The sequence below is a fragment of the Protopterus annectens genome, chromosome 1.part1, assembly GCF_019279795.1.
Source record: "Protopterus annectens isolate FY-2018-M chromosome 1.part1, PAN1.0, whole genome shotgun sequence".
Taxonomy (NCBI): Eukaryota; Metazoa; Chordata; order Ceratodontiformes; family Protopteridae; genus Protopterus; species Protopterus annectens.
This window is the reverse complement of record NC_056726.1, coordinates 1,457,936,963-1,457,956,953: the sequence shown is the minus strand read 5'-3', so window position 1 is coordinate 1,457,956,953 and position 19,991 is coordinate 1,457,936,963. Positions and strand designations below refer to the sequence as shown.

Sequence of the window (19,991 nt, the reverse complement as noted above, 5' to 3'; positions counted from 1 at the left end):
GGACCAATGGTAATTATGGATTATATCTTTTATAGAAATGCAATGAATGCTATGCTCAGTGATATTAGGGTATACGCCCCCCCCTTAGATATCCAGCAAGTAAAACAATGTATTTATAGGATTTCCAATGAACTTTTTGAATGTTTACAGTTAGGACAAATGGATATTGGATTATATACTTATTTTTGGTAGATGAACCCACTATTCCAGTCATACAAGGACTGCCAAAAATTCATAAACATCCCTGTACACCATCAATGAGACCCATAGTAGCGGGAAGGGAGTGGTGTACCGAACTCCTATCTATTTACATAAAACAACACCTTAAACCTATCTTAGCCAGGAACAGCACTATTTTAAAGGACACTGAGCATTTCCTAAGGGTTTATATGCCCACGTATAGAGTAGACCACCTACGCAGAATTGTCTAATGGTAGCCATTGATGTAGAATCCCTTTTCACAACTATACCTAATGGGAAGGGAGTAGAGTTGTTAGGGCAATATTTGACAGAAGATGGTACCTATAATCACTATAAGGTGGATCTTTTGTGTTTTTTGATGGAAATCATTCTGGAGAACAATATTTTTATGTTTGAACAGACTATTTACAAGCAAAAGGATGGCGTAGCTATGGGCACTTCGTGTGTCAATAGCTACGCCAACCTGGTTATGGCTAAATGGGAACAAACCAACATACTCAGACAAACTAGATTAGACAATTTTGTCTTTTACCGGAGGTTTGTGGATGACCTCTTTCTTCTATGGGAAGGAGGTAGGGATGAATTCACACACTTCCTGGATGCTTTAAACACAAGCACTGAGTTCCTAAGATTCTCTGCTAACAACTCAGCAAAATCTATCGATATTTTAGATGTGAAGGTCATTAGGAAGAATACTGGTGAGTTTACCACTGAAATTTTCAGGAAAGAGTGTTATAGGAACGCGCTTGTCCATAGACAAAGCATGCACCCTAAACATGTGTTTAAAAATATTATGAAAGGGCAGGCATTAAGAACATCTAGACTAACAGCAGATGACTCTACATTTTGAATGAGCTAAGTGCCCTTCAACAAAGATTTTTGGATAGAGGCTATATTGCTAAAAGTTGGAATGGTTACCACTAACACAGTTGGGATGAGAGGTAATGAAGGGAAACCATACTTCTCTACCTCTTAACAGTGTAGAAAGGAGAAAGTAGCCAAACATAATCACATGAGGGTATCAGTGACTTATGCAAGTACTATTACGTTGTTGCAGGACAGTTATTCCAGGAATTGGAATATACTTACATCTAATGACAGAGTGGGATCTATAGTGGGGGAGTTCCCTAGTTATGCGTACAAATATAAAAAATCTCTTAAAAGGTTACTATGCTACCTGATAAATGAGGTAGGTTCTGTTACACAATCCCCTTATATTTCCCTGTAATACCTGTAACTACTGTCATCTCACTGACAGCGGAGCAAGTTTTGAACATCCAGATACGGGTAAAAAATTGAATTTTAAAGTTAATGCCAACTGTAATACTACCAATCTTGTATATTTAGCTTATTGTACAGTCTGTCAGTCATTCTATATTGGAATGACTATGCGGAGATTACGAGACAGAATGAGAGAACATTCTTATGATATTCTTAGGAAAGAAGAGACCAATGCTCTAGCTAAACATGTTCTTATGTCTGGTAACCTACATACCTTTAAGTTTATGGCTATAGAGGTAGTTAAGTTAAGGAATTGAGGGGGTCCCACTAAAAGTATAGTGGAAACTAAAGAACTTGAATGGATAATCAGAATGCGGGCGAATATGGGGAAGGGTCTGAATGATAAGATCTCTATCAGACCCATATTGGTCAATAGACATTTGGCAAGGTATTATGTTCACTGAGTTATAATTGTCTGGGCATTTTTTAGAGCTTTATTTTAAAAGTTTTTTAAAAAATTACTTATATGTCTTTAAATGTTCATTGTCTTTAATTAGTAGTGATTTGTGATAGGGTGCTTTTATTTTAAATTGTTAGTAATGATGCATTGTAGTTGTCAGATGAAGTGGCTTTGGCTGCGAAAGTGCTCACCTATCTGTTTGGAATAAATCTTGGCTTTTAACTGCTGTGTTTCTGGTGCCTCCTTTCTGTTTTTTGTTGTGTATGACTATTTTATTGGAGGACCAGTTTGCTTACACTACTATATTAATTTTCTTCTATGATAGTTTCCATATTTCCGTGAATAACTTTGTTGGACAACATGTCAACATGCTGTGTAAGATGTCATTTTGAATATGACATCTGTACTTACAACACAGCAAAAGGACTGTAACTTTACGTCATATATATAAGTACAGAAATGATTGTTTATTCATTGTTTGGGTTAAGAAAACTATGATATTTTTCATATTTTGGTGAATTACTCTGCTAGGAAAGAAGGCAAGATGACAAGTATGTCATCATTTAAAAACCGGTATTAAAATGTACAACTTCATGTAATGACATGAAATTTGAATAGCACACATGGACAGATATCACATTTTATTTATTTATTTATTTATTGGATTATGAAAATGAATATCTTTGTGATATTTCTGTCAATATCTTTGCAAGAAAATATGGCAAGGTCATGGGTGAAATACAGTACTGATAGTGAAACAATCCAGACCAGTTTCACCCAGAAAATCTTGCTTCTCAATAACAACGGCAGAAATCTAATAATTAGCTTAGCATTCCGGTGCTGCTCTGGAGCAAATGAGTTAAAAGCACTAGAAGAACTGATTTTCTCAACAGCTTATCCATTACTTTCCCATCCTTGTCAGTAAGTATGGGATTAGTAGCTATAGGTTTGGTTGAAGTAATGACTCCTGCATCTAGTTTAGGATTGGAAAGCGTATTTATGTGTCTGGCATACCTTATATCACCTGTCATACCTCCTAGAAACCAAAGGTTGCCCATTAGTGAGGCTTGATGCAGTGAGAAACACATTCTCTAAAGCAGGCAATACAGGAGGAATAGGTCAGCTTTAGGTATCTGTATCTGTAATAAATCATAATACATTTTCTGTGCCATAGGAATTTATTTTGGTTCCACCAAAAAAATAAAACATGTTTCATGTTACATAAAATGTCAGGAAAATATATATATTTTTTAAATCTGAAACAATACTGTCCTTAGAATAAGAATGCTTGTACTGGGAAGAAACTTCTGCCATTTCACACACACCAGTGAATTACTCCACTGCACACTGGCCACAATCATTTAAGGCTAAGAGGACAACATAACCTGCAGATAGCAAAGATAAAATTTGAATGTCTCAAAAGAACATACTCACCAGACCTTAGTCGTGTTTTAACACACCGTTCATGAGAAATCAAAAATGTTAAGGGTGACAAGACACACCCTTGGCAGAGCCACTCATCTACTTCAACCATATTCTGCTTAAACATGTCACAGTAGGTGTGGAGCGGCACAGTGGTGCACAGGATAGCATTGTCACTTCAAGTCAAGAGGTTCCCCTGTTCGATTCTTGGGAGGGGTTGCCTTCTGTGTGGAGTCTGGATATCCTCCCTGTGTGCATATGGATTTTCACATTCCAAAGACATGCAGTAGGTAGATTAGTCACTCTAAATTGCTCAAAGGTGCATGTGTATGGTATGGAAGAACAGCTGTGACAGGGCTGGCCACCCAGGTGATGTGAATGTTGGTGTTAGATGATTGTTACTGTTATCACTGTTGAAGTGACACTCTGATCCCATGTACAAGAATGGGAAAAGGATTTCTGAATAGATGGACAGAATGACAATGTACACATAATTTTTGCACCTTAAATAAACAGAACAATCGGATAGCTGCAGCAGCTCTGGATCCCTATGCAATCATAAGACCTCTCACAAGACATTTTGGGTGCAGTCATATACCTTCTTTAGGTCTAAAAATTAGCCGCAAAGGAGGAGAACCACAGGTGCAAAATCCAGTAAAATACTATTTATTGGTAAGTGCTTTCATCACGTTTAAAATCAACAAATGTCTTCAGTCTGAAAAAGAAGTTTGGTGATTTTAAACCTGATGAAAGAGCTTACCAATAAATGGCATTTTACTGGATTTTGCACCTGTGGTTCTCCTCCTTTGCTGCTAATTTGTTGTTATTCTGGTTGGTGAAATTTTGCTTTGCCTTCTTTAGGTGTACAAGACACATGTAGACAGTGCTGGCAATCTCTTGTCATACCTTCGGTATATGTGCAAGGACAAGAGGTAATAATATAACAGTCTAACTACCAGTGCTGCATCAGAAATGCTCTTAAATACAAGACTGGTATTTGATGAAAGCAGATGTAGAAAAATGTCCATTCAAAACACAATGTCAGCTGTTTATATGAAAGACAGGCAATTAAAAAACAATGTATCCATAAGTAAGAACATGCAAACCAGCGACTTTAGCAATTTGTTTCCCTGGGCCTCCCTTGAAAATGGGCTTCTACCCAGTCAGACTTTCCCTGTAATCAAATTTCAGTAAATATATAAATAAGACTCACAAACAGCAAATGGAGTTAATTCTTTCAAGGAGAGAGGCCATATGGTTCCTGAGGATGGCATGTAAACTAGCTCAGAAACACAGACAGGCTACTGGCAGTTATCCAGTACAAGTATACAAGAACCACTGGACGTACAAGAAGATACGGCTGAAGTGCCGACTGCAGTCACGTTTCCAGGAACAACGACCACAAAATCTTTAACTCTAACTCTTGTGTATAACTTGGCAGGCAATACAAAATGACCCGTACTACTTACAGATAAAGAAAACTGCAAGTTTAAAACACTGAAAAGGAAGACAGACCAGACTGGTGACCGTGACAGTGTCCAGAAGGTGAAGACTGCTGCATCATGTGCACCTGATTCTGTACTGTACCTCTGAGGAAAGGGAATACACCAGGTAATACACCTCTCGACTTATTGTATGTGTACAAGTACCATATTTGCACTTTCACTATTGCTAATCACAGCTGAAGTTCAGGGTTTCATCAAAAATAAATATTATTCATCAGATGCTGTGAAAATTTCACAAGGAAATAATATATTTTAACAAAAACCAAAATAGTGTACAGAGAGTTGGTAAAATCATGTATAAATAAGGAATGGCAGTATAATTGTTTAAATAAATTATGCTTTCTTTACGTTTGACATTGGGGCATATTTTTAAATGCTTCATATATGTCATACGAAGAGGCAGATTGAAAGAAAGGAAAACTAGTCTGTGATAAGAAAGACCTGGCATTTCCATAATGCTTTTTTTTTTTTATTTAATTTGAGCTGGATGGACTCCCTTGCACTTTGCACCCAGGCAGATCTGTACACTTTAGTCATAGCTGGCACTGTCTTACAAGGCAGCAAAGAAATTGTGTTCACATGCTGAATGCATAAAATGTACAAGTCACAACAGTTTTTTTAAGAGCATTTTTGTACCACTGATCTAGCTAAATAATATACAAGTGAACAATAAGAGGAAATGAAAATGAAAACTCTAGGATGAAGCTTGTTTGGTCACCATAGTTTCAACACTTTGCAATGCACCATGGGAATTTCAATAAGTTGCAGGTCATGAAGTGACTCATGGTGATGTTTATTGGTTGAAGAACAGCAAGGGATGGGATAAGGAGAAAGGCAGGAAGTATCCCGTCCAAATGTAGGTAAAGATAGACATATGCACACTGTTCACTTTGTAAAAAAGTTGTTATAAGCCCCCTCCACAAGAAAAGCAAATATAGCATATAAATAAAAATCACAACAGTAATAAAAGTTGGAGAATTTTCTTCTGAAAAAACTAGTACCTTGGCCATACAACCTTCTATCGGGACTGAAAATCTCAGCTGAATATACAGTATTCTAATAAACAAAAGACTAAAACAAATAACCATCTTTTTCTAAAGGTCCAGTTTACATAGTATGTTAAACCTCAGATTAATATACTTACAACATCCTAACAGGGGTGAGGGGAATACTCCCTGTAGACACAGTTCTACTTATAGATTTAAAACATCTAAACAGGGATCTAGAGGGAGTAGCCCTTGAATGCATTCTTCTATGTGCAACTTTCCTATGACTGATACAGAAGCTAAAATTAATAGAATAAACCTAAAACATAACTTTTCTTTCCAGCAGTGCAGAAAATATGAGCTATGCATTGGTATGTGTTTATGAAAAAGTAACATAAGGGTTGTTAACTTTAAATTCAAAACCAGGCTACAAGAACAGAGTAAAAGTTATTAGAAAACTGGACCAATATAGTGCTGTAACTTTACATTTTTCGACTTGTTGAAATACATTTTATACATAATGTTGACAGATTTAAGTAAAATGTAAAACTTGTGCTAAGGATTTTTAGAACAACAAGGTCAGAACAAAGAATTGGTATAGAATAATATATAGACAAACACAAATTAAAAAGAAAGTCACGTTTAAGTATATATTGTATAAGTAAGGAGACAATTAGAGTCTATAAAGGAAAGATAGTAGAGTAGAACAGGACATAAGAAGGAAAGTCAGAAAAGTATAAAATATGACAGGAAGAAGGAAGGCAGGAAACTGTATTCATAGGCTGAAAGTCAAGGTGAGTAAATAAAAAAGTCAGTGAGATATAAAGGAGAAAACAGCATTGTGTGAACTAGGACTAAACAGTAAGAGAGTATGCAAAGACTGAGAAATGGGGAGGGCATAGAGGGTCATGTAAAGTGGCATGACCAGCTATCCGGTAGTTTTTAATTTTTGTTGAGAAGAGACTTTGTAATGCTATCCTTTGGTGAAAAGGAGTTCCATAAGTTGGCTACAGCGACGTACTGGAAGTCCACATAACGGCTGATTTTATTACTTGTAGGTGTGTAATTCTGTGCACTACAATATTTGTAATGGTTGCAGTATCTACACTGTGTGTAATGCATACTGTCAAAAACAATTTATTGTTAACACTACTGCTGTTATTCTTGTAAACATTCAAGAGATTTGGTTTGTACTGAACGTCTGACAGTCTCTACAGCATCAGATGTCTCATGTAACATGGCTTCCTGATACAACCTGCAGCATTTTTTGACAATTGCATGAATTAATTTTCAATTAAGGACATAGGAATATTTAAATATTGTTTTTGCTACTACTGCCATTATGGATATGAAGGATCTTACACTGATTTATTACTCTTAAACCCAAATTTTAGCTATAAAAACACGTTATTGTTAAAACAGTTATACTGTTTACATTGCTACTTGCGATTACTGCATCAAAGAATTTATGAACATTTATAAAAAGTATTAAAAGAAAGAAGGTAATAATACTCTGTTTAGACATAGGCCAGGATTCAGAAACAGGACTGGCCATGAGCAGTAAGACAGTGGCAGAAAGTGCCTTTTAGCATGATTATGTAAGCCATCAATTGAGAGCCATATCAGCCATAATGAGGAAAGACCTCAATCTCGGCTAATTTGTATGCCTCTGAATTTCTTGATGATTACCACAAGCGCTAACAACACCTTTTCTGCTGCCTTTGTGGTAATCGCCACTAGTAGCTGATGAATTGAGCTAGCAGTGGCAACCCATTATTTGTTCCCCCCCACATACATGCACACATCAGACACACACACACACACACACACACACACACACACACACACACACACACACACACACACACACACACACACACACACACACACACACACACACACACACACACACACACACACACACACACACACACACACACACCTGCATACACACAGACATACACACTCACCCGCACATCCAGCACACACCCTCACCTGATGAAACTCATGCACACGCTCACTCAATCACACCTGCCACTTTCACACCCTATGTATACTTTTACTCACCTCCTTACTGTGACCACGCAAGCAGAAATACACTTACACACACACACACACACACACACACACACACACACACACACACACACACACACACACACACACACACACACACACACACACACACACACACACACACACACACACACACTCACACGCACACTCACACTCACACACACACACACACACACACCTGGACATTGTCAGTAGATCAGTCATACCTCTGCACACACTCACATGTGGCCACAGATACACACTTGCACACAGTTCTCAATACTACCTGTATGCTAAGCTCCCTGACACTTACCTGTTATGTAACCTTTCCCACTGCAGATAATGGGTAAAAGTGAGCTTTTGGCTGAATTAATTAATGCTACTTGTGGAAGTGATATATGCAGCTGAGCAGTTCTACAAATTGCTTGGCTGTAAAGATCACTTACAGCAGACACTTCCTGGGGAGAGCACATGGCTAATTATCATACACCTCTCCCCTGGAATGCCTCATTAGCATATGCAGAAGGACAGGGAGACAGCTGACTGAAGTGTTATACATGTTTGAGAAAAGCACTGCTATAAGACTGTCATTTAATCAGAAACAGCAACCGGCAGAAGTAAAAAAGGATTACTGATGAAGATAATGTTTACGAGTCCCAAGTCTTCAGTATTGGATAGCATATGATTAAATATCAGACTGTGATTTTAACACTTTATTAGAACATGCCTTAACCTTGTCTGGAATAGATTTACCATGGTGGTAATAACAAAAAACAACAGCAGAGGACAACCATTGAGAAATTATTTGCTTAGAGACAGGTTAACCTTTCTTAGCTCCAGAATAGGAAATAAACAGCTGTTCAGCTTTCAAGGTAGTACCAGAGCTGCCAGTGTACATCAAAGGTATGCAGAATCTTCTCTCACTTGTTTTTAGGTTCCAGGAAGAAAGACGGAAGATTGTTGTCTTGATTCAGGATTAATTCAGAAACAACTTTTGGAATGAAAGATGGATTAGTGTGTAAAACTTCCATGTCCTTGTGAGAATCGGATAAGGCTGTCCCACCATGACAGCTTGCAGCTCAGAGGCTTGCCTTGCAGACATCAAAGCAATAAGCAAAGCAATTTTCCAAGTGATGAACATCAAATCAGCCTGAACGGCAAGCTCAAAAGGAAATAAAGTCAATTTTTCAAGAACAAAGTTGAAATCCTAAGGGGGAAGAATTTGCTTTCAAGGGGGTATCAAGTGCTGCACTTCTTTCATAAACTGTTTGACGATAAAAAGAGATGAAAGAGGGGGAAATCCATGGGCAGACAAGCTGAGATAGCTGCAAGATGCACCTTGACAGATGCATATGACAAGCCATCACTGAGTATGTCACACAAATATTTCAAAACAATAGGAGCAGACACCATACTGGGCACTGGATTAGTAGGTACTACCTAGAAAACCTCTTCCGCTGTAAGCATAAGACTTTCGAGTTGCAGGTGTTCTTGCCTCCTTCAGTACTGCTGCAAATCCTTCAATACTGCTACACATCCTTCAGTACTGCTGCACATCCTTCAGTACTGCTGCACATCCTTCAGTACTGCTGCACATCCTTCAATACTGCTGCACATCCTTCAATACTGCTGCACATCCTTCAATACTGCTGCCATCCTTCAATACTGCTGCCATCCTTCAATACTGCTGCACATCCTTCAATACTGCTGCCATCCTTCAATACTGCTGCACATCCTTCAGTACTGCTGCACATCCTTCAGTACTGCTGCACATCCTTCAGTACTGCTGCACATCCTTCAGTACTGCTGCCATCCTTCAATACTGCTGCACATCCTTCAGTACTGCTGCACATCCTTCAATACTGCTGCACATCCTTCAGCAATACTGCTGCACATCCTTCAGTACTGCTGCACATCCTTCAGTACTGCTGCCATCCTTCAATACTGCTGCACATCCTTCAATACTGCTGCACATCCTTCAATACTGCTGCCATCCTTCAGTACTGCTGCACATCCTTCAATACTGCTACACATCCTTCAGTACTGCTGCACATCCTTCAGTACTGCTGCACATCCTTCAGTACTGCTGCCATCCTTCAATACTGCTGCACATCCTTCAGTACTGCTGCACATCCTTCAGTACTGCTGCACATCCTTCAGTACTGCTGCCATCCTTCAATACTGCTGCACATCCTTCAATACTGCTGCACATCCTTCAATACTGCTGCCATCCTTCAGTACTGCTGCACATCCTTCAATACTGCTACACATCCTTCAGTACTGCTGCACATCCTTCAGTACTGCTGCACATCCTTCAGTACTGCTGCCATCCTTCAATACTGCTGCACATCCTTCAATACTGCTGCACATCCTTCAGTACTGCTGCCATCCTTCAATACTGCTGCACATCCTTCAGTACTGCTGCACATCCTTCAATACTGCTGCCATCCTTCAATACTGCTGCACATCCTTCAATACTGCTGCCATCCTTCAATACTGCTGCACATCCTTCAATACTGCTGCCATCCTTCAATACTGCTGCACATCCTTCAATACTGCTGCACATCCTTCAGTACTGCTGCACATCTTTCAGTACTGCTGCACATCCTTCAGTACTGCTGTACATCCTTCAATACCGCTGCACATCCTTCAATACTGCTGCACATCCTTCAATACTGCTGCACATCCTTCAATACTGCTGCACATCCTTCAGTACTGCTGCACATCCTTCAGTACTGCTGCCATCCTTCAGTACTGCTGCACATCCTTCAGTACTGCTGCACATCCTTCAGTACTGCTGCACATCCTTCAATACTGCTGCACATCCTTCAGTACTGCTGCACATCTTTCAATACTGCTGCACATCCTTCAATACTGCTGCACATCCTTCAGTACTGCTGCACATCCTTCAATACTGCTGCACATCCTTCAGTACTGCTGCACATCCTTCAATACCGCTGGACATCCTTCAATACTGCTGCACATCCTTCAATACTGCTGCACATCCTTCAATACTGCTGCACATCCTTCAGTACTGCTGCACATCCTTCAATACTGCTGCACATCCTTCAGTACTGCTGCCATCCTTCAATACTGCTGCACATCCTTCAGTACTGCTGCACATCCTTCAATACTGCTGCACATCCTTCAGTACTGCTGCACATCCTCATGGAACAAGTTTCTTAAAGGTATCAAGATAGAATAATCCAGGATGTTAGTTGCAATTGCTTTACTTTGGGGTGTACAAGTCATCAGTGTGTGAGAAAGCTTGTGGTAACTGCACTTGGCCAGCTGGCATAACGGTTAAGGTTTTTACCTCCTATCCCCAATGTGCAAGGTTTGATCCTGACTTCTGGCCAATACCTGTATGGAGTCTGCATGTTCTGCCTGTATCTTTGTGCAGTTCCTCCCATTTCCAAAAAACATGCTAAGTGTTTCCACCTCAACCTCACCCAAGAATGGAGTTGTGGGCAGCAGCACAAACTCTAGATGGTGACTGTAGATCTGTTTGGGCATCAGCTATAGTGCAGTGTGTCCTCAAGATAGAAGATCATAGCTAACAGACTGTGCACCACATCAAGGCCAGCCACTCAATGGTGTGAAAATAAGCTCTAACTGATTTGGTCATGTTGACTAATATCGCCAAACGGGCATGAGTATTTGCTGATGCTAAGCTTTATGGCAGGCACACACTGATGCTGGGCTTTATAGTGGGCATAAAGCCCAGGGTCAATAAGCTACTGTCCTGTTAGTTTCCATTTGCCCAGCTTGGATTACCTGTCACAACAAATGAAAACACATGGTCGGAAATGGCAGGGAATGAAGTCTAATGGTGGCGGTGGCAACAGAAGAAGAAGAAATCAATGGCAGTTCCAATAATTTAGTTTATGACTGTAATACGGAGATGTTTGTATCACCCAAGTATGTGGTGGAGGAACATACTCAGAGCAGTGGGACTAATTTAAAAATTATTAATTTGTATGATTTAATCATAAGCAGTGATGTTGAAGCTTTATTAACGAAGGGAACAACATTTTTTCCATGCTTGGCAGACATTATTACTGAATTAAGTCGATTTTTCAGAAAACTGCAGTTAAGGGTGTTTTTTTTCAAAATCGCACATTGGGAGCTAATGACAATGCAACAACGCTGAGGTTAATGATGAGAATGATGTTAATAATTCACGTGTTTGCTCCGCCGGTTCACTTCTCAATGTGCCAATATATGAAAATGAGTTGTGTGACATTATGTTTGGTTCGCTTGTGGGGGAAGATATTGACACTGGAAATCAAGAAGGGGGTGATGGGAAATTAAGGGTACCACTGGTTCCATAGCATAGTAATTTTTTTCCACCAAAATTGTCAGCAGTAGCACAGGAGTTTGAAAATGTCTTGTATAGACAAATAGAATTGGAATATGAAAAATTTAGGAAAAGGAGAAAAACCTATAATATGAACAAAAATGAATGGTTGGCTTTAAATAATTTGCGAGACATGAATGAAAACTGTCTACACTCAGGCTGACAAAGGTGGTAACTGAGTGATTTTATCCAGATCCAAATATAATGCTATGGCTGAAGAATTTTTAAGGGACACGTCAGTTTACACTAGGGTTTCGGGTGATGTTATTTCTGCATTTAATGGTGAACTGTTGGAACTCTTGGAGAGGGGTGAGAGATTGGGTTTTTTCACCCCAAGGGATGTTAGGAAATTATATGTGAGGAACTCCTGGGATGCAAATTTCTTCATTATCCCCAAGATCCACAAATGTTTAAGAAATCCGCTGGGTAGGCCAATAGTATCAGGAAAGGGGTCCTTTTTGCAAAATGTGGGTATTTTTTGGACCATCAGTTGAAGGTACATTTGCACAAAGTTGCATCTCACAATTTCTGTGACCTGGTAAGAGGAATGAAATGGAGTACAGAGTTTTATTGGGCAAGTGTAGTCGTTAAAGCCGTTTACACTAGCATTAAAAATGTCTGGGGTTTGGAAGCAGCTGGCAAGTTAATGGGGGAGGGCCCACGCACAGCTTTTGTATTGCAATTATTAGAGTTTTCCTTAACTCGCAATTGTTTTAAGTTAAACAAACAATATTTTTTGCAAAAAGAAGGCACTGCGATGGGGGCTTCATATGCCCCTTCATATGCCATCATTTTTATGAATTATTTTGAGAATTTGTTTGTTTATAACTCTGAATTTTTTGCACATCATATTATAGTTTATAAAAGATATATACATGATTTTGTTTTTTTATTTGTAGGGGTAACATCACACAATTTCAAGATTTTATGGATATTCTGAACAACAATGGTTTTGGTCTGCAATTTACCCACAAAACTGACATGAAAAGGATCCAATTTCTTGATCTGGAATTTTTGGTGACAAATAATGGAGTGATATCCTTTAGGTCTTTTAGTAAAGAGACTGCTGTCAATAATTTTTTATTAGCTGACAGCATACATCCCCCCATTTATTGGCTTCACTCCCCTATGGTGAATGTAATCATATTTTTAATAACACTTGTGATAAGCACACCGTGAAAGAGGAATTTCAGAAAGTCAGACAAAAATTGTTGGAGAGAGGTTATGGTCCACATGTCATTGATAGGGCTGAAAAAAGATTTGGGAATTTGACAACAATGACACATAGTCTTTCCAATAATACGCAAAGTAGTTTTAGAATAAGATCACATGATGCAGCCAGAGTAGATAGTGAGGACAGAATATTCTTTGTTTCTAAATATTCCCCCCTTTTCCAAAACTTTAAAAAGGGTTGTAGAGAGGTTTTGGCCTATGATAGCTGATGACCCCACTTTGGCAGCTTTGTTTCCTAAAAGAATAACTTTCTCATACAGTAGATTCCTAAATTTAAAGGAATTATTAAATCTGAAGAAGGGCAGTGGAAATTGTATACAAACAGGTTGTTATTCCTGTGGACGTTGTAAAGTATGCAGTAGAGCCTATAATTTGGATGGTGTCAGCATTAATGGTAACAAGTTTAGGGCCATGGGTTTATTCAACTGCCAGTCCTGTGGGGTAGTATATATCATTGGTTGTGGGTGTAAACCCACAATGTGGTACATAGGACAAGCTAAGAGGATGGCTAAAAACTGTATTATGGAACATTTGGGAGATATTAGACATGGCAGGGTTGATAATCCTGTGGCAAACCATTTTCATGGCGTTCATGCTGGTTTAGATGCTAGATTATTTTTTAGTATCTTAGCCAAACCTCTCAACAAACAGGGGGAGGATTTTTTAATTAGTTTATTAAATTAGAAACAAAGTTGATCATTAATTTCAGTACATTATTTCCCAAGGGTTTGAATCAAGAGGTGAACATTAATTTTCAACAATAAATGTAGCTTATATATAAAATATATACTTTTATTTGTTACAACAAAGTTGTGGTCACACATCTTAGGCTGGTTTAGATGCCAGGTAGAAACAAAATTGAATATTAATGTTGGTATATCATACCTTTGGGGCATGCATTTAGTATTGAATATCAATCTTATTAATTTTATTAATAAATAAATGTAAGCTATATATATTATACACATTTTCTATTTATCAGTGAATTTGCAAAGCTTATTGTTGAGATATGATTTTGTTGGAAAGCATATAAATTTTTATATATGTTTCATATATTTCACATATTTTTAGGTGTTCAAAGATTCATTAAAAGTATGTATTCATTATATATGGGGTGTTATATAAAGTTTTGTTTTTGAAGGGTTAATGTTGCAGTCTTAGTAAATTGTATAATTGTATTTGTAATTGAATAATGAGGCAACAATTAGCCTTTTAATTGTGGAAGTTTGTATATAAAAGTAATTGCATTTGGTGTAAAAATTATTCCCTTGAAGGTTTTTGAACCGAGGTACCAGGAAGCACCATTAAAGAGTTTTTTGTTCTTTTTAACTTGGAGGTTCCAGTTTTGTGTATTTTGGTTACCTGAGATAGCTATGTTGAGTAAAAGCTAGACGTAAACCAAACAACCTGCCAAACATGAAAAAAGAATTGTTGCACTCAATGTAGGTTCACTGACAGGGCACAGCTTGGAAGTGGATGGCTTTGAGGGAACATGGACAAAATTCTTGGCTAGGCTTATAAGAGCCTCTGGGCCAATAGCTTAGTATCATACTATGAACCTTTTGGTATGTACCTTTCCAAGCACCTGCAGCAATTGGAGAGACCACAAAAGTTCCTCACAAGGAAAATTCAAGGTCTTCAGCATCTGTCCTATGAGGATCATCTGAAATCACTGCCACTTTATTCTGCTTCATACAGACTACTCAGAGGCAATCTCTGCCTTGCATATAAGGCAATCTTTCATCCTGCTTTATTGTAAATGCTGCATATCCATAAGTCAAATGGTACATGGGTTACTCTCTCCAGTGGCCTTAACCTGGTATGTAGTATTAATAGAACCTGCTGGAGGGACAGATTTGTTTCCCAGAGGTTACCACACCTTTGGAACAGACTCCCGCTTCATGTCAAGCAGAGCACCTCATTGGCACTCTTCAAACGCAATCTGGTCTACTGGTTGGGTAACTGTAAATTCATACCAGGAGTTCACCTATGTCCTCTTGGACAGGGGTGATAGGTGCTGATTGTGGAAATAAGGGTAAAACATGGCTAGGTTTGTAAGGGCCCTACTGTCATTAGCCTAGTAACCTCCTACGATCCTATGATGGTAAGAAGGAGGCTGGATATCCTATGTATCCAGGAGGCAAGATGAAAGGGCAGTGCAGCAAAGCCACTTGCTTTGGGATCCAGAGTCTACTATTCAGGAGGACAGGCTAGAAATGGTGAGGGAAACCTGGTAAGTGAAATGCTTCAGAAGACAATGAGGGATGTCATCACAATTAGTGACAGACTCATGGCAATTAGACTCCAGAATAAGAATAGGACACTATTCATAATCTCAGCCTATGGCTCACAGCAGGAATGTTTATAGTTAAGAAAAGAGTTCATTCAGAGGACATAATACATAAAACAGGAAATCATAAATTGGTGTTGAGACTTAAATGCACATATTGGGACAGACAGAACAGGATATGAGGACTACCTGGGCCCTAATGGGTGGGGAAAAAGAAATAAAGAAGGAGTGGCCATTCTAGATGTCTGGCTGGCAAATGGCTTGATGGTCCCCAACACACCATCATCATCTTCATCATCAGTCCCCTTTTTCCAATTTTCTACATGGGGTTGGGGTGTTGTGTCAACTGTCACCATCTCTCTCAATTCAATACCACTGTCATTCCTTCTTCAACACTCATGCCAAACTGTTACAGATCTTCTCCCATACAATCCATCTATCTCTTTGCTGGATGCCCTCATTTCATTTTGCTTTGTTCCTGTCTGTCTGAAATCTTATTCACCAGATTCTGTTTCTCTGCACATGTGGCTGGACCACCATTAACTGTTTTTTTTTACCCATTTCCTGCAGTTGGAGTTACTTTGGCTTCTGCTCTGATGTTCTCATTTCTTCATCTGTCCCACAATGTGCATCCTATCACCCATCTCAGGCACTTCATTTCCATCAGCTCTAGCTTCCTCAACTGCTCTGCCTTTACTGTCCAGTTTCTGTACCATATAATAGTACTGGTTGCACCACTGTTTTGTACACCTTACTTTTCAGCTTCTTTGACATTCTTCTGTCATATGCTACCCCTGACAATCTGTGCGAGTTACCTGCAGATACCCAAATTCTAGTCTTGGCCTCTTTATTCTGATATCCCTTCCTTTCAACCACCCCTCCCAGAGACTTGAGGCTGTTAATTTGTTCCACTATTTCCCTTCTATAGCTCAGCTTCTTCTAATTTCTCCATTTGCTGCCATTACAACTGTCTTATCTGTACTCAGTTTTATCTCATGTGCCTTCGGTTTTGCATTTCATTCCTCTATCCTTTGCCTCTATCCTGCTCAGAATCTGCCTGTAATACCACATGATCTGTACCCTCCAACCTGTTTGCTGATGTAGTTCTATCAGCAATATGAACAGTAGTAGGCTCAGAGCTGAACCCTGATGCACACCCAATCTCACTGGGATCCCATTTGTGAGACTGAACACCATCTGTTCTCAATTGAGTTGTTGGGTCCTTGTACACAGACTGCACTAAATCTACCTAAGTTTCTAAGACTTTGAACCACCACAGAACTGCCCATATAAGCTTTCTTGGGAGCTTGTCATATGCTTTCTCCAAGTTTAGAAATGCCCAGTTGGGCTCTTTCCTCATCTCTAGTTTCTTCTCAACTATCTGTTTCACTGGAAATATTGGGTCAGTTGTGCTGCATCCTGATCTGAATGTGAACTGCTCATCTCCCATCTTACTTTCTATTACTCTGTGTATTTTTGTCAATCACCCTCTCCAGAACTTTCATGGGGTGTGACAGGAGTTTGATACCTCTATATTGCCCAGAGTTGTGAATGTACCCTTTGTTCTTGTACACTGGCACTAATATGCTTATTCTCCAGTCATCTGTGATATGTCTTTCTCTCCATACTGCTATGTGTACCCTCAGGAGCCATTTCTTCCCTCTCTCACCCAGCATCATTATCATATCTGCTGTGACCTCATCTGAGCCTGCTGCTTTCCTTGACCTCATCTTCCTTAGTGCTGTTCTTGCTTCTTCTGTGGTGGGCTCCTCCTTTTTTTCAACATAGGCTCTGTCCTACTGATGGCAGTACAGCTTCTGTGGGATTTTCTTCATTCAGAAGCTACTGGAAGTGCTCCTTCCATCTGCCTTTGATGTTTTGTGGACTGGTGAGCAAGTTGTTGGTGGCAGCCCTTATGAAGGGTGTCTGATGAGTGTCTTCATTATATTTGTTTTTGCTTGGAACCTGATAGAGTTTTTTGTGCCATTTACTGAGACACTTTTCAGAAGTTGGTAGAGTGCCCCTGATACCTTGTTCTTTGCTAATGCAACTCCTGTCTTAGCCTCCTTGTTAGCCAACCAGTATTCATTCATAGGATACTCTTTTTTTTTTTCTATCTCACACTTTTTCCTGCTCTCCTTTCTTTTGATGACTTCCTGGACTTCTGCATTCCACCACCAGCTTTTCTTACGTACCTTATTTCCATACCTGACTCTGCCACATATCTGTTCTTTAGTCCTTACACATGCTGTTTTGATACACTGCCATTTTTCTTCAACTCCACCTATTTCCTCCTTTTCTTGAGGTGCTACAGCCCTGGGTAATGCCTTGAATTGTTGTCATTTCTCTCCAATCAACTTCAAGGTCTTCAGCCTGGTTTCTGTTGACCTTAGAGCCTTTACTGACCACTGCTTGTAGCTGATTGTAGCACCCAGTGGTTTATGCTGTGGGCTGACTGCTTCACAGAAGATAACTTTGCAATTGCTGATTCAACTTCTCTTGCCCTTTTCTTACTAGGAGGAAGTCTGCCTGAGTTGCATGTTGGCCAGTTTTATATGTGATCTTGTGACTGTCTCTCTTGCTGAACTATGTGTTATTCACAATCAAGCCATTTGCCAGATTGAAGTCTAGAATGACATCTCCTTTATTCCTGTTGCCCCACCAATGTGGACCTAGGCAGCCCTCATATCCTGTTCTGTCTGTCCCAGTATGTGCATTCAGGTCATCCATTATCAGCACTGGTGCCAACACATGGTTTAGCAACAGAGACAGTTACAAAACATAACCAGGAATAGATCTGATGAAGCTGGCATGAAAGTGCTGCAGATCAGTATATGGACTTAGTAACTAAGTGTTTAGATCTCTTTACTTCTCCAGTGGATCCTTGTCTGGATCATATTACATGGAAAAAATTATTTAAATGAGGGAGCTGGAGACAGGCTGTAAAAGTATCCAGCAGTGCTTATCTGTCCCACAATAAAGGAACCAAGATTTTGCAACTTGGATCAGAGCTTTAAGAGTTTTTATCATCGGATTTTAAACTGTCTCTGCTATATTTCACGCAGCGTAGCCTCAACTGCTGTGTGGCATCATAGTTTATATTTTCTATCATTGCTACACTTTGTCAGTGCTCAATAGTGTTAGTCTATTATTCTAGCTGCTGTTGTTTCCCCTGACTTGATGGATCCTGATACGGCCGTCCCTTATAAAATCCAGTTGCACCTAAAAAAAAAATCAACAAATACATGCCTCAGCCTGCAGGTTTTGAATCTGTTACTGCCTTAAGCTGGCCTGCAGACCAATTACCTTTTTCCTACGTTGCCACTGGTGTGAACCCATAGCCCCCTATGGTAAACGGGTCAGACACAGCCTCTGGGGCTGTTCAGGTGCCTTGCTCAGATAAGGGAGAACCAAACCCTTAAAGTGCAGGACAGGTCTGGGGTAAGAGACCACTTGGCAAACAATACTCTGTCCTCAGATATTTTACCCTCTAGTGCAGTTCATAGCAAAAAGAAACAGAAACGTCACCACAATGCAGACAGTCAGGTTAGTACCTTGTATAGGACTGATGTGGTTTCCTTAGCTATGAGTGTTTTAGTCAGCTAATCTTGGAGGCTGTGCTCCTATTCAGAATGACTATGGGGCTACATTCTCTATAGATTAGTCTATGGCTGCAGATTTTGATGGGGACTCTGATGTAGATAATAGTGAACACTCTGAGTCTGTCCAATCTAATTCTTTGGAAGATGAATAGGTTCAAATACCTAAGGAGCCATTCACCTTTCCACAGATGCTAGGTTTACAGCTTTGTTTGACTGGAAGTAATCTGTAGCTGCACCAGAGATTGGCAGAGTTTATGATGTTGAGAATGAGATTCCAAATGTGTTGGCTGTTCCTCCTCTATTAGTGACTCTTGAAAATGTTTATAAAACATGTAAAATCCCTCTGGCTGGTAAACCAGTTCCTAAAAAGGCTATGAGGAAATACAATGTGTGTTCTGATCTTGCATCTCTCTGCTCTTTTGTTAGCTGACCCAGCTCTGGTTTCTCCAGCTCCCAACTCTGACAAGAGGTTCTTGGCATCGTCTAACCCTACAACCCCCAGTTAAAATTGGCAAGGGGTTAGAATCTCAGGGAAAATTTCTGTCAGAATAGTAATTTAGTCTTTGGAATTTAAAATTATCTGGAGCCTTATTTTGTAATGTGCTAATGGTTTAGATGGTGTTGCTGCATCTTTGCCGGCTGAACAGAAGTGTTAT

The 19,991-nt window shown here is 39.5% G+C and overlaps 1 protein-coding gene across 1 annotated transcript in view; it reads right to left on the bottom strand.

Annotated features, from left to right (window-relative positions):
* LOC122816395 (mannosyl-oligosaccharide 1,2-alpha-mannosidase IA-like) overlaps positions 1-19,991 on the bottom strand; it is a 1,552,790-nt gene that overhangs the window by 335,607 nt on the left and 1,197,192 nt on the right. The gene's annotated exons all lie outside the window — the stretch shown is intronic.